This window comes from Temnothorax nylanderi, unplaced genomic scaffold (assembly GCF_030848795.1).
Source record: "Temnothorax nylanderi isolate EJ_2023f unplaced genomic scaffold, tnyl_v1.0 TNYL_tig0505_pilon, whole genome shotgun sequence".
Lineage (NCBI taxonomy): Eukaryota > Metazoa > Arthropoda > Insecta > Hymenoptera > Formicidae > Temnothorax > Temnothorax nylanderi.
The window spans coordinates 49,742-66,866 of NW_027249567.1; positions in this window are offsets into that span (position 1 = coordinate 49,742).

The following is a 17,125-nucleotide window of genomic DNA, read 5'->3' on the forward strand; positions in this document are numbered from 1 at the left end:
TGTGGCTCGGTGCCTTATATTTTGCGCTGTTTTGCGATCCACGCGCAACAAACTTAACGGGGCTTTACGGTCGAGCCGGGCACTTTTGTGCCAAACTGAAATCCTTTCTTTGTGGATTGCCACGGTAAAGGAAAGAAAACTTACGCACTAAGTGAGCCGCAGCTCAGCGATCGCTGTCGCACAACTTAAGCCTAACTTACTTACTAATGCGCCGGACGGATCATTGCCTACGCTAAACTAAAAAATTTTATTTTATAATATGGGCTTCCGTCCTCGGAGCGCTTCGCGCTGCTTACAGCCTAAGGGAGGGCCTTCCCCTCGTCATCTTGGGATTCCTCCTCGGAAGAGGGGCTTTGGAAGTCTTCCGAGTCGTCCCCTTCGTTCAGCGCCGCTACTCCTCCCCCCGCGGAGGAACCTTCGGGGTACCCCTTATGGAGAGGTTGCGACTGGGAAGCATGCGGTTGCAAGGTTTCCTTCGAGCGTGATTCTGTCTTCCCTTGCACGTGCGTCAGTTTGTATAGGAGGGAAATGGTACGCACGTATCGTCGCAAAACGGGTGTTTTGGCCGACCGAAAAGATGGCGGATCGTTGTTTTTGAGATCGCTCGCGCTCACGGCACGTCGGCGAGGTACGGCGAGGCACGGCACGGCTCTGAGATCCCGCGATTTCCGCGCGAGAGTTGACATGCCGCGCGCGCGGTAGATCGTCGTTATTGGTCGTTGTATCAGTGACAGTCGCGCGTGCGACCGCATCGTCCAGCGTTCGCCGCATCGTCTCGGCGTCATTGTCGCCGGCGTTGTAGTGGTGGTGGTGTCGGTGGTGGTCATCGTCGTTGTCGTCGTCGTCGTCGTCGTCGTCGTCGTCGTCGTGGTGGTCGTCGTCGTCGTCGTCGTCGTCGTCGTCGTGGTGGTCATCGTCGTCGTCGTCGTCGTGGTGGTGGTCGTGGCCGTCGTTGTCGTCGTCGTCGTCGGCGCGTCGAGGAATCGGCGCGAGGACGCCGTCGAGTCGGTAAAATGGTCGCGCTCCACCGCGAGCTTTTCTAACCTCCCTGTCGCTATTTATCGCTCCCCCGCGAGAAACGCGGTTTGGTTAGGTTGCTCGAGGGTCCGCGTTGATCCTATGGCACCGGAACGCCGTCAAGCGTGTTCCCCGTGGTTGCCCGCGTTGACAATATGACGTGCCGTTGGGGAGTTTACGATTTGGTTAACCTCTGTATTCACGTGCCTAAATTGTTTTATGGAATAGGTAAAACAATTATTTTTTAATAATGTTTCGCATAAAAATTTTAAATAAATTTTTATATTTTTCTCTTAAAAAACAATTATTAAAATGTATCCTATTATTTTTCCGGATTAGATGTACGTATATGTATTGAAAATGCAGTGTGACTGATTAGCCCCGGGGGGGTGACGCTTAAACCCCGGCATTTTTGAGATTTCAATTTTTCCACCGTTGTCGTTTTTGCTCTATACCGGTTAAACAAAGCGACGTAGATAAAAATTTCCTATATAAATTTTGTAGCTAAAGGTTCACTCTTTACAGTGGTATACCACATTTAACTAAAATTATTTATTTTCTTGTTAAAAATCGGCACCGAAAAAAAACTGACCTTTTAGCCGGTCTCCCCTACTGTCCTATATTATCAATTACATTTAATTGCCATATTAACGTCGAAATAGTTTCCAGTATTAAATCGGTTAAATATCTGTATAAATATATTTATAAAAATCATGATGCTGCGGCTATAACAATTGAACCAATAACAGAAAATGTAATTATAGATCATGATGAAATACGTGATTATATCGAAGCACGTTATGTTGGACCTGTAGAAGCTAGCTGGCGTATACTCGGTAAGAAATTACAAGATAAAAGTCACGCTATAATACGTTTACCAGTTCATCTACCTAATGAACAAAATGTTATCATCGAAAATGAATCTATTGAAGATGCAATGACTTCTGCTTTAAATCAAGTCACTATGTTAATAGATTATTTTGCATTAAATTTACGCGATGTTGAAGCAAGAAAGTATTTGTATGTAGATATTCCACACTATTATACTTTTAAAAAAGAAAAAATTAATGGTAAAAATATATCGCATTGGGTTAAACGTAATAATTATTATAATTGCATAGGCCGAATGTATTCTGTTAGTCCAACACAAACAGAATTATTTCACTTACGATTATTGTTACTTACTGTTAAAGGAGCTACAAGTTTTAACGATTTAAAAACTATAAATGGAGAAGTTTATCAATCATTTTCAGAAACATGTTTGGCTTTAGGCCTAATTGAAGATGATGATGAATGGATACGAGCTATGAATGAAGCTGCTGGATGGATGATGCCACGACAGCTTCGTAAATTATTCGTACGCATTTTATTACATTGTCAACCGTTACATCCTGAAGAACTCTGGGAAAGTTTTAAAGTAGCAATGTCAGAAGATTATGCACGATATTTTGGTATATTACAAGGACAAAAAAAAGCTTATGAACAAATCGGCGCTATGCTTTCTGCAGAAGGTAAAGGTTTCGCTGACTTTCCACAAATAGAACAAATGACAGAAGATCACGAAGAAGAAGGTTATGTAATACTTGAACAAAGTATAGAAGTTGAAACTAGGCAATATAATCAATTAAATGAGGAGCAAAAAGAAATAGTTGATGTAATATTAAACAAATTAGATAACAATAGTCATAATAGCAATTGTTTTTATATTAATGGTCTAGGTGGATCAGGTAAAACGTTTATATACACAACTATTTATCACTTAGCCAAAATTCGAAATAAATGTGTATGTACAATGGCTTTCACAGGCATCGCAGCAACGTTACTTCCTGCTGGAAAGACAGTTCATAAAACTTTCGGATTACCAGTTCCATTATTTGCTGATTCATCATCTGCCATTAAAATTCAGTCTAAGGAAGCTCAATATTAAAAAAAAATAGACATCTTTATTTGGGACGAAGCACCGATGGCACCACGATATGCTCTAGATATTATGGATCGAACGTTACGTGATATTATGAGTAATGATTTACCATTTGGGGGAAAAATTGTCATATTAGGTGGTGACTTTAGACAACTTCTTCCAATTAAAGTACGAGGTACTCGAAGTGAAATTATAAATCTTTCCATTAAGTTTAGTTCCACCTGGAAATATTTTACAAATTTTTCTCTAACACAAAACATGCGAGTTCTTCCAGAAGAAATTGAATTTGCAAAATTTTTAATAGATATGGGAGATGGGAAGTTAAATGATTCTAATGATAATATACAAATTCCTGAATGTTGTATAGCATCATTTGACACAGATATTGTCACAGATATATATGGCGATTTAATACAAAAAAAAGATTTTGATAAAGTAGCTAAATGTGCAATACTTTCTGCAAGGAATATCGATGTAGATGAAATTAATAAACAAGTTGTTGAATTATTAAATATAACCAATGAACAAATTTATACAAGTGTAGATAGCGCTGTAAATTGCGGTGATAATGGTGACATTGGTGAATCTTTATTACCAGAATATTTAAATAGTTTATCTCCATCATCTCTACCTCCTCATGAATTGCGTTTAAGACCAAATTGTATCATTATGTTAATTAGAAATCTTAGTATCAATGAAGGATTGTGCAATGGTACTAGATTAATGATTATAGAACTTGCAGATTATTTACTAAAATGTAAAATTTTAACGGGTGACAAAACGGGAGATATTGTTTTTTTTAAATCGTATAACATTGTATTGCGAAAATGTATATCCTTTTACGTTTAAAAGAAGACAATTTCCAATTAAGATAGCTTTTGCTATGACGATTAATAAGTCACAAGGACAGACGTTTGACAGAATAGGAATAGATCTTCGCAAAGATGTCTTTAACCACGGACAACTTTATGTTGCTTTTTCGCGAGTTCTTTCTTGGCAAGCATTAAAAGTTTATCTAGGTAATCAACGAGATAATAGAAATGTTAAAAACTATGTATATAAAGAAATATATATTTAATGTACCTACATAAGAAAAAAAGGCATATGGGGGAATTAAATTAAACAAAAAAAATTTTGATAATGTCATTTTTGCTTCCTCATAGAGAAAGCTTTGTTTTCGTTTAAAAAAAATTTTTTTTTGTTTTTCTGAATGTGTTCAGAATGTTCCAAAACGTCGAAAAATTGCAATTTTAAAAAATGTCTGTATGTATGTATGTGTGTGTGTATGTGCCAAATTTACCGAAATTTCTATAACTCCAGAACTAATCAACCAAATCTTAACGAATTATATATGAAATAGAGGTAGAAAAAACTGAAGAATATAATAGAATTAATAAAAATTGCTAATAATCAAGGGGTTCTTTTTTAAAAAAATTTTGAATTTTTTTAAAAATGTCCATGGGTGCTCTAATTTCCGCAAATATTGAAATATTGGGCTGTTTTTTTTTAATCGATAGAGTATCATTTAAGGAAGGTTGGTATTGAATTTGGCGATGATTGGTAAAGGGGTTCTTTTTAAAAAAATTTTTGAATTTTTTTAGAAATGTCTGTGGTTGCTTTAACTTCTGCAAATATTGAGATATAGGGCTGAATTTTGAAATATTGGACTATTTTTAATTTAATTATATTTTCCACAGTCTTTCTGCCCCTATTTTATATATAATTCTTTAAGATTTGGTTGATCAGTTTTTGAGTTATATATAAACGAAAAAAATGATAAAGAAGCAACGTGCAAGTTTCTAATTTACACACTTTTGATTTTGGCAAAGATTGGCGAAAAGTATTATTAAAGGTAGGTCTCTCTCTCTCTCTCTCTCTCTCTCTCTCTCTCTCTCTCTCTCTCTCTCTCTCTCTCTCTCTCTGTCTCTCTCTCTCTCTTTTTGAATTTGGTGAAGATTGGTAAAAAGTACCATTAAAGGTACGTTCTCTCTCTCTCTCTCTGTCTCTCTTTCTCTCTCTATTTTATCGTTCTAATTAGTAATCCGATTTGCCTCGGTCTACCTTATACATTTTTTAGGCAGAAATCGGTAACCCTTTCACTAATCTTCGTCAAATTCAAAACAACCTCCCTTTAATGATACCTTATATATAAGATTACATGTATGACTTGTACACTTTTTAGGCAAAAATTGGTAACCCTTTCACCAATCATTGCCAAATTCAACACCAATCTATCTTTAATGATAGGGGAGACCGGGGCTAAGCCGACACTATTTTTTCAAAGGCAATTTTTAATATTTAATTAAAATTTTTAGGCAAATTCAATGGTACATATTTAAAGAGTGTTTCTTCAGGTACAAAATTGATTCAGGAAGTTTTGCTGTACGTCGCTTTGTTTTGCCGCCAGGAAAGAAAAAGTGACGCAAAGACAAATTTTCGAATTGAAAAATGCCGGGGCAAACTCGACACCCCGCCGGGGCAAACTCAACACTTTGTCTGATCGACACAATTTGATCTGGAACTTATTTTTTACTGTCTGAAAATAAAAATACATTGTTTATTGTGTATTTAAAAAGTACAAAAATTCGGAATAAAGTAGCTAGAACAATCATTTGAAATAATGAGAACAAAAATTGTTGAACTTTCAATTATCTTCATCTAAACTCATGTCTGAAAAACAATTAATGCAGGTAAACTCGCGATCGGACGTGCGCATACATTTGTCATGAGCCATACGGCTGCATGACAAGCATCGTTTGTTACTGGGAGCCGACGAAACGGCGTGGTGTTGACTTTGCCCCGGACGTCGTTTTTCACTTTTGTCACTTCAAAAACATGAAAATTTTGAAAATATGCAAAAAAGATTATCGGATTCATATAGAGCATCAAATTTCCCATCAAAATCACTTACCGGTAGATTCGCAAGAGTAAAGCTCGATGAAAGAGTAGACATTTTCGAGAGATCAGAAAAATTACTTTTCACTATCAAAAACGCTTATGTCGCGTTAAAAATTACACTATAACTCAGAATGTTACCAAATTCCGTTGATAATACTGGCACATAAAGACGCATTTACAGTAGGAAAGGCAAGTTTCTACGATAGATTTAAATTGGCAAAAAGCCTAGTGTCAAGTTTGCCCCGTTATCGGCTTAGCCCCGGTCTCCCCTACTCTATCCATAAAAAAAAGTGTGCAAGTAGAAACTTGCACATTGCTTCCTCATAGTTTGTAAGTGTGCAAGTAAAAACTTGCACATTGCTTTCTCATAGTTTTTAAATGTGCAAGTAGAAACTTGTACATTGCTTCCTCATAGTTTTTAAGTGTGCAAGTGGAAACTTGTACATTGCTTTCTCATAGTTTTTAAGTGTGCAAGTAGAAACTTGTTTAAGTGAGCAAGTAGAAACTTGCACATTGCTTCCTTATAGTTTTTAAGTGTGCAAGTAGAAACCTGTACATTGCTTCCTCTATGAGGAAGCCAAATTAATAAATATTTACTAATAATTATGCATAAAAAACAGGCTTCCTCATAGAGGAAGCAATGTGCAGGTTTCTACTTGCACACTTAAAAACTATGAGGAAGCAATGTACAAGTTTCTACTTGCACATTTAAAAACTATGAGGAAGCAATGTACAAGTTTCTACTTTTTAATTAAATATAAGTTGCATATGTCACAGAAATTTCGTAAAATACGTTTTTTTTTACAAATCCATAGAAATATTATGGAATAAATAAAAAGCTTCACAAAGTCGAAAGTTGTGAAAACCCACGCGGAACCATTTTATGTTAAGAATGAATACTAGCTGTACTTTCAAGTAGAAAAAAATAGAAGTAGATATAGAGCCCATATAATAAACAAGTACTTTTTTATTTAGTCCGCGCGCGCGCAATATTTCGATTTTTTTCCACAATATTCCCTTCAGAAATTTTGAAAAAAAAATTTCATGAAATCCTTACGACACATAAAAAATAAAAAAATAGAAAAAGTTATTACAATAAATATTACCACATGCCTCGGTGATCGAATTGGTACGACACTCTTGACGGAACGAAGGAGGTTCCAGGTTCGAATCTTGGCTGAGATAATATTTTTCACAATAATTTTCTTTACAGTTAAAATTGCCAGTCACGTCGAAGAATTAACTATCAAAAAATAAAATTATTATATTAAAGTATTATTCAAAGTGTTATGTTATTAATTAAAAGTGTTACATTTTTATTATTGTAAGTATGCAATCTCTAACCGACTGCCTAATTTTGTATTTCGATACTGAGAATGGTCCTACAATGGACCGAAACGTCTGTAGATTATTTGAACTCAATTATAGAATTATTAACGTTGACACCTTGTTACGGCTCTATGCTCTATTGCAACTGATTTTTAATCTTTTGAGCCTTTATTACTTATTATTACTTATAAAAATCTTACATTTAAATAGCACAAGTTATATGTATATTATTTTAACATTATTAAAGATAATATTATTATCTAATTAAACTTATATTTTAACTTTAGGGGAGACCGGGGCCTAACCGTCAGTTTTTTTCGGTGCCGATTTTTAACAAGAAAATAAATAATTTTAGTTAAATATGGTATACCACTGTAAAGAGTGAACCTTTAGCTACAAAATTTATATAGGAAATTTTTATCTACGTCGCTTTGTTTAACCGGTATAGAGCAAAAACGACAACCGTGGAAAAATTGAAATCTCAAAAATGCCGGGGTTTAACCGTCACACTGCATTTTCAATACATATACGTACATCTAATCCTGAAAAATGATAGGATACATCTTAATAATTGTTTTTTAAGAGAAAAATATAAAAATTTATTTAAAATTTTTATGCGAAACATTATTAAAAAATAGTTACGAGGGTTCCTCTTTCCGCAGAAATCACTCGCCCGACTTGTTTCACTCCTCGACGTCCGATGACTCTATTCGGTGTCTAAACGGTTGTAATTCCCGTCTCATCCATATTCCATATGCAGTGAGCCTGGAAATGCCCGGAAATGCCTTGGAAATGCACCCGGACTGCTTACTGACGGATTAACCCCAAACACAAGTTTCAGGTTTGATCGCCCACGAAATATTAAGACATCAACGATAATGAAAAAACTACACTGGATTCGTGTTCAGCATGCATTACTTTTTATAATCACGTACCTCGAGATTTGGAGAGTAAATATTATTGCAGATATTACAAAATTTCCACACGCAGAAAATGTAACTTTTACCTTCCGAAAACACGTTTGCCCTCGTAAAAATTATAACACGGCAGGTAACCTGCCGAAACTCCGTTGGTCACATGGGTACCATAAGCAGCGTTTACAATGTTAATAGCGAGTTTGCACAATATACAGGTTCCGAGATATTTGATTTGACGGTTCAACCCCGGCGACGGTTAGGCCCCGGTCTCCCCTATATTTATATTTTTTTGTTTCTTATGTGTGTGGTTTTTTTTTAATTCCGCCTTAGACGGTCCCAAGCCCGGCCTGAGAAAGGAGGAGGGTTAGAGTGGACAATTTTAGCACCCACTCTGTAAAACTAAGCTAAAAACCTGGTCTCCTTGTCAGCATGAGAACAGAGAGGAGGCAGTCTTTTCAATGCAAAGATGCGATTCCTGACATATTTGAAACGCACAACAGATGCTGTTAAGGAGGGTGGTTAGTCAAATCAATTTGATAAGAATTGGTTCAAATTTATGGAAGATATTCGTCTATGGAAATCTGTCGTCCATGCCAAAGTTGAAGATAATTGTCTGCATGGTTGTCGAGTAAGTAATTATTGAAGTTATATTCTTGTCTCTCTCTTATACACGGGCGACACAGCAAAAATGTTACCTAACCTGTAACATAACTCTCGAAAGCATATTAAATATGATAAAAATTTAATGAAAATAGATGCAAATAATTCTTTACATATTTAGGAAGAACTTTCTCGAAGACTGAAATGATTCGTCTTTATAGTTATCAAGAAATTGTAAAAATAAAACAAGACCACATTTATTATTTTCACATTTCAACGTGGATAATAACGTATTTGGGTTTCAATTGTACAAACAACTCTTTTTAGACCTTAAGAAACAACAATTGAATGCATTCCACATATTTATTTGCTAAAATTCGTTTATTTCACGCGACGAAAATCTAACCTACATGCTTTCCCCCTGCCGCGCCGCCTGCCCCGCAGCGGGACGCTAACCAACCTCTTTAAAATAAGCAAAATCAATTACTATTTAACCTTTCATTTGCAAGTTGTCAAAATACAATTCCTACGCTGACAGTTACTCTTACAGTAGAAATGAGCCAAGCGAGAAAACCAATCGATATCGTGGAAAAGTGGCAACACTTAAATCTCTTAGGACATATTCAGACAAACTTGCATAGGTGCATAAGCATATACCTACATTAAGGAAATAGAATAGTCCATATACATGTATATAAACTAATCAATTTTTTTATGCTTATATTTATGCACTATATAAATTTGTCTGGATATACCCTTATATGCCTTTTTGAAGAGCAGAAAATTGTACCAGAGATATACTTGTATTATATCGTTCAAATCCCTTGTTTTTCCTTATTATAAATTTTTAAATAAATGTTATGAAAAATTTGGGATTTTGAAATTTTTTAGGCAATTTAATTTAAATGCTATACTTTGTACATACACATAACTTTATATATATATATATATGCATATATGTGTAATTGATAAATGGCGTGCGCGTAGCGCGCGCCTGTATTGTTCTAGTCTTGTGTAAAATCGGGGTACTTTAGTACAGGAGCGGTAGTTAATTTTTCTTTTAGAACATTAAAAGCATGCTGTTGCTCTTGTGTCCATTCAAATTTATTCTCTTTCTTTGTTAGCTTAGTCAGTGATTTGGCGATTTTCGAGAATCCTTCGATAAATCGTCTATAGTATCCGGCCAATCCTATAAATGCCTGTACGTCCTTTACTTTTGTAGGCGTCGGAAAATTTTTTACAGCTTCTAGCTTAGCTGGGTCTGTCGAAATTCCATTCTCCGTAATTATATGACCAAGATATGTTACCTCTTTCCGCAGAAATCCACACTTATCTGGTTGTAACTTGAGATTATTTTTTCGTAACCTCCGTAAGATTTCTATGAGTCTCCGATTATGTTCTTGCAGGCTCGCTCCGTATATTACAATATCGTCTAAATACACTAGGCATTTGAGTCCTTGCAATCCAGTAAGAATATTGAATTCATTAGGCGTTGAAATGTGGCAGGTGCATTTTTCAATCCGAAGGGCATTCTATTGTATTTGTAGTGCCCATACGGTGTTGAAAACGCAGTCTTGCATTTATCACTTTCTTTCATTAGAATCTGGTGGTATCCAGAGGCTAAATCCAGTGTAGTGAAATATTTAGCATTTCCCAGTTGATCAAGTACATATGTCTGTTATATTTGGTAGGGGGAAAGAATCGCCTATAGTTAAATCGTTTAGTTTTCTAAAATCTACGACTACCCGAAATTTTGGTTTTCCGGATGCATCGGTCTTTTTAGGAACTACTAATAATGGTGCATTCCACTGGCTAGTGCTGGGTCTAATAATTCCGTTTTTTAACATTTCTTCGACTTGTCGGTTTACCTCGGCCTTGTGCTTCTCTGGCAAGCGATACGGTCGTACGTTGACCGGTGCGCTATCTGCTTGCGTAGCAATTTCGTGTGAGATGGTGTCCGTACACGTCAGTGGTTCTCCTTTTAAATGTAATACATCACTAAAGTCTTTACAGATTTCCATGATAGCCTTTCTTTCTTCTGTGTTTAAATGTTCGATACGTAATAGACGCAGTACCTTTTCACTCCGCGGGATTTTCTCTCCCGTGCTATTTAATTGCGTAGTATATATCTCTTCTGGTTCGCACTGTTCGATTTTCTCTATGGTTACATGCGGTGTCGCTATCTCGACCGGGACGTCGGTCGTGTTTAAAATACTTGCCTTGCATAAGAAATTTTCAGGCTCCACCAAGCCATTTCCTATTATGACTCCAGGAATGATTTCTTCCGCTTGTATTATACCTCTCTTATTTTTATCAGTAACAACCTGTATGATTGTTTCGCTACGAGGTTTTAGTATTAATTTTCTGTAAGGGTACAGTTTTAGTATATTCTGCACAATCTGCAACTGCTTATTTTTCTAATTGCAAGTGGCTTGTTGCTTCTTCAAGAAGTCTACTTCCAAGATTCCGTCATATTCTATCGGGAAATTGTCGTAAACTACGTACATAACGTGTCGGATTTGGTGATTCTTGAGTTTAATGGTTGCCTCGACCTTTCCAATAGTCTGTACCTGGTGTCCGGTCACTCCGGTGAGCGTTATTTCTTCTGTGTCGATTGGCGTTTCTCCCTTTAGGTGCTTCACCTTGTAACGATGCACCCCTAAAATGCATCGTTCCGGCCTAACACCTTGCCGATGCCGCCCGGCCGACCATCCGCCGGGCGAGGAACGGGCACGGTGTGCCCACCTTATTTTAAACGCTTTCATTGTAACGTTAGGAAGTCCGCAAACGGACTTACCGCGGCAACCGCCTCGACGCGCCGAGCGGTGCCGACAGCGACCGAAAATCGGCGAACGCAATCGCGGCGTCGGGACGCCGTAATTTCCGACCGTTCCGCCGCACCGTCCCGGCGCTCGCGATTGCCGTCGCTACCCCCGCCACTCCGTAACGCCGCCGCGACGGGTATAAAAGACAAGCGTTTTTAACGCAACTTGCGATTTCCTGATCAACGTTCCGACCGACCGCAACGATCCTGAATTCCCGCATCTCTCTAGCAAGTCAGAACGAGGGTAGAACGCCTCCGGCATACTCTGTCTTCGCCGAGCGATTCTCGATAAACGACCAGCTACCACTCAAGGCTATCTGAACGGGGGTAGAGCACTACTCTGCCTCCACCGAGCGCTTCTCGCCGGATACCGCTCCGTCTCCAGACGCTAGCAGCCTTCCATCGGGGGTAGAGCCGCCGTACTCTACCTCCACCGAGCGCTCCTCGGTGGTTGGCCTCGCGCCGTTTCTTCGATCTAGCCGCTTGCAGCCGTCCTCGGGGGTAGAGCCCCGTACTCTGCCTCCACCGAGCGCTTCTCGGTGGTCGGACTCGCGCTAGAGCGATCCTGCTCCTCGCGCTATCATCGCCGCTTCCGCGCTTCGCGCCATTTTTCCCGCGCTCCGATCCGCGCCGCCCGGAAAACCGGCCCCGCCCGCGCCGATATCTACTGTCACGCGACTCGGCCCGCGAGACCGCCGAAAGTGCCGACTCCGCCCCGCACGTACCGCGCTTTACCTCGCGCCGCCCGCGACAAGCCGATCGTCCGTCACGATCGCAACACACGTGTATCCGGCCGCTAGTGCCACCCCGCGAGCATTGTCACTCTGTTCTCCCCGCGCGCACCGCGTGCGCCCCGACTCTGTGTTCTGCGCTCATCACACCGTTGTACATACCGCGACTGTTAAACTGTATTCTCAACCCGTTGTAAATATTGCGACCGTTCATTATAGAATAAACTTTGTTACGTTAATAGTAAAACCGATACGCTTCATTTTGCCAACCTCGCCTCGCGTCCGTTTCTCCGCGCCTCCTTCGAACCCAGCCCAGCCGCGAGCTAGATCCGCGTTTCGAAGCCAGGTTGTTTTAACCTTAACTAGTGATATAGCAGCTCCGGTATCAAACAATAGATTCACCTTACCTTGTTTAGCTTCTTTCATTGGTAGGGTAACGAGATCTAACCCTGCATGCGCTCGCTGTGTATCGTTCAAGTGTGAAACTTGGTATTCGATCGCTAGTCGTCGCTGTTTTGCTTCGTCTTCTTCATCGCTATTTTGCGTGAAGTTAGAATTTTTCTTCTTTGGATCCATGGCTTTATAATTGTCTTTTTGTGGTCCTCTGTATTGCTTGGCTTGATTTACCTGTTCCTTGCCAGGTCGCCCATGTAATAACCAGCATTCCTCGCGTACGTGTCCTGCCTTTTTGCAATGTTTACAATATTTTTCAATTGTATTTACGCGGGAGTATCTGTCTGGTTTAGGTAACGAAAATCGGTTCGCGTATCGGCTTGTCCTGCAATCGCGACCGTAATGTCCGTTCTTTCCGCACTTTTGGCACTGTACCATCGGTTTATTATCTCGTGCCTGTGGGGAATGCGTGTAATTATTTTTTGGACGCGGGAAATTTCCGCTCGGTCCGTTAACTTTTTCTTCTGCGTTTGCCCCTGTAATTGCCTCTTGCAGCGTAGCGTAATGTTGAGATCGTACGAGTATCTTGATATCTTCTCGTAGTCCTAATTGAAAGTTTTGCAATGCTTGTTGCTGTATGGTTTCTAGTATAATCCGTTTTCCTTCGGGAGCATGGTTTCTTCCTTCTATCATTGATTCGTACAATTCCATGACTAACTTATCTGTTCTGAGTCCAAACGATCGCGCGCTTTTCCCTTGTTTTTGTTTCAACGTGTTAAATTCTAACTGGAAATGCGTGGTACTTTTTCTACTCAGATAAGAAATTTCTAATTCGTTCTTTAATTGCTGGAAATCCTGAATTTCTCGCGTTTGGAAGTCTGTCATAGCTCTTCCTTTAAGTTTCGTGCATAAAACCGATTCTAATAATGTTCCTTCTTCTAGAGGGTTAATATTCTTTATCGCGTATGATAGTGCGCTTAAGAATTCTTGGAGTTTGCTTGAATTTCCGTCAAATTCGGGGATCATGTCTCGAGCTTCTTTTAATCTCAAGTACCCTATCGCATGTTCGGCTTGGTTTCGGATATCATTTGAAGTGCGCAATATTGTGTCTATCGTACCCGTAATCACGTCGGTTTTGCTCGTCGGCGAGCGGGCTCGACGGTTGCCTCCTTTCGCGCAAGCTATCTATTTCTAATCTCAAACCGTGCATTATATTCATCATGTTGTGTATCATTGCTCTAACATCGTCAGGTTGTTGGGCTGTAGAGCTTACCGCATTTCCTCGTATTTGCGCGCTCGCGTTTATCCGGCTTGATTCGTCGCGTAAGCGGTCGATTTCCCTGTCGACTTCTTCAACGGGAACGTTTTGCGGTTCGTTTACTCTTAAGTGACTCATGCTCGTAAAATATTCTTGGGGCTCAAAAATGCTCGAATCGTAAGATGTCAAGGAATATTCACAGCGGTGTGATACTCGTGCTTATGTCAGATTCCGCGTCGGGGATTTGTTCCTCGTTACTCTCGGTTAACTCATCGGTTGTCTTGCCGAGAATTATTAATTCATGCTCGCTAGGTTCGGGCGAACTTTCGCTCGAATAGTAATTTTCTAAGTTACGACGTACGTTTTCGCGTATGTCGGAGATCGCTTCGGTTACTATTATCGCGGGGTTTAAACGGCTGTTGCGTATGGCTCGATCTGCTGAATCGCTAAGTAGCCAGGACGCATTTGCGCACGTTTTGTGCACTCGCACTTCGGCCTAACGACATTCACGCGGTTTTACAATATTTTTTTAGCGACTTACATTACAATGAGAATCTGCATCGCGTTTCGCTGTTCGCTTTGCAATGTGATGTCGATGTCGGTGTTGGTGTCGGCTGCTGACGTTGCTGTTGTCTCGTGCGTTGAGGTAGGTTGATGTCTTCTCGGGTTGCACTATTGTTGCCGTCTTGTTGTACCTAATGTCTCATCGGTCCTTGCGTCTCGCTGTACCAAATGTCTCGTCGGTCCTTGCGTCGACGTCCTTTCCCCTTGGTTGCGATTTAGTTTGCTGACAGTTTAGTCATCTGCCGCTTTTCTTTATTTTTCGTCGTGGTTTTTCTTTCCCCGGTTTTCTCTTGTGTAGTTGTTTGGAATTATATTTCTAGTAGAACTGAACACTGTCGTACGTCGCGATAAAAAATGTAGTCTTTTCGCCTGTTTGTTTCAACTGTTTATTATTCGGTTGCGTAAATCACACACACACACACACGATCCGTGATATAAATTTGCAACATAATTATTATAGAGGTGTTATAACACGCAATCTAAATGTTTTCGAGTACATACATACATAGTATTGTTATGTTGTAATAATCAATATGGTAATATAGTTACTTCTGTTTCGAAGATGTGATTATTGTAATGAAATACAGTATTTATACAGCTGAAATAGCAATAGAATCTGTAATAAAGATGAAAGTTTGCAACTGAAGCTGCACAAAGGATTCGTTAGTGCGTATACATACAGTCAGGTTTTCCTCAAGCAATTACATCTGTTCGGAATAACACCGAGGTATGGTTATGGTTCCGCTTCGGCTTACCTTTCGGAAGGTTATCTAGGCACAGAAAAGATATTCGCAATGGCACGTGGAAGGATGCCGCAACTCGCGCACTGCCGTAATGGTGGACTGGATTACTGCCGCCCTCCGCGTGACCCTCGGCCACTTTCTCGTGAATTTCGAAGCTGCCCTTAAATCTCGTACGCCACGTATTGGCAACGGCAAGGGTCAAATCCTGATGGTCATCCGCTGGATGACCGTGAAAATGCCCTCGTAATCGTACACCACACTCTCAAGAGACCGTCACAATGTCGTACCACGACACGCCCTACCTCAACACACACACGCGAGAGAGTCCGTGCACGCTCGCTCCCCGCGACTTCAACGTCTGACTTCTCGAAATCTCTCCGTCGATATATCGAGTCGCTCAATCGACCGCGTTATCGGCGTCGATAACATCGCCCCTTTCCGTAGCAGTAGTGATTAGCGTTTTTCACTCTTTTGCCTCACTAGTGCTGACGCATCTCACCGCTGCCACCAATTAATGTTGTGCCCGTAGCCGTGAAGGAGGGACTTTGTCGGGATGTAGGCGCCCAAAGGATTAGGATCCACGCACTAATAAACGACACTCCGTACTTTACAGTAAAAGAAGATGTATTTGCTCTCACTTTATTACAAGAGGTTTAAATAGTAACTTAAGTCAACACGCGTTAGTAGGATGCGCGGTTACTCTCAGAAGCGATCTGTCTGATACTGTCGCTACTGATCATATATATTAATTTCATTAAGGCGGAAGGAGAGGTTGTAACCGGACGTGGCTAAGTGACGGCTCAGATTCGCGAAATATGTTAATCTACTGCCCGGTCGCCACTCGGTTTCACCTTAAATCTACCGAAAAGGTAAGGAATATGTCTCTCGTTAGAATGCAATTCCAGTATTAACCATCTTTATGTTTCAGGTTCCCGTCTTCGATGGATCGTCGCTGCAGCTGGATCAACCTCCCCGGATCATCGCCTCATCGCATACCGGATCAACGTTGGACTACGGTTCGCCGATATCAAAAGATCAGGTAAGTATCAGGTAAGTACACACTAATTTGTAACACTTTTGTTTAAGGTAAATTAATGACCATTTATTCTTGGATCAATTTACAAACACCTTCGGCTTTCAGAGTGGCCTTACAAATTCGATGACCAATACTGTTGAGTGATTTTCACGAGACTCGTTTCGAACGCTAAGATGTAATGCGCTATTGGTATCCGCGGCTAAGTGCCCGATTGTCTTCGGAGGCTATCTCGGATACGTGCGTACGTGCGTACCTCCGTCGAGCGACTTCCCGTTCGCTCCCCTTGGCTGCCTCTCGACGTTTTCTTCCCCCACTCTCGCTACTCTCACGGGATGACGTCGTGCCTCGCAGCGCTCGTACACGTAATCCTTTATTGGATTCGCATTTCCGAGTGTTTATCACTCTCGGCCGCTCGTTTTTATACGCATTCCTATATACATTAACTTCGGCTGTGTTAACTTGTGGAACTTTCCACTCGCTGCCGATCGCATGTTCCTAATATATTACAAGTTTCGAATCCCGATGTTTCGCATAATTAGATTACGCTAACCGATCGCCTTTGCCGCTTTACACCTTGCTGTATCGCGTTTACATTGCACTACCTAAATCGATTTACAATAATCTCGGTGTTCGCTATTCCTGAACTTACGGTCGTTACCTCCGGATCTCAAAGTTAATGCGCGATCGATGCGCTTTTGCACGTCGGTTCCCCAGGGCGTCTTAAGTCGATTTCCGTTCGTACTGTTTGCGTCTGACCCCCGGCTCCGTATTTTCCGATCCCGGTGTCGGCCGTCTACGGGAATAGCCCGGTGTGTTCGTCGGACTCCCCCGAACACAATTCCGTCGTCACTTCCTGGAGAAGTTGTCGGGATCGCGTTTTCGCGAACTTAAGTT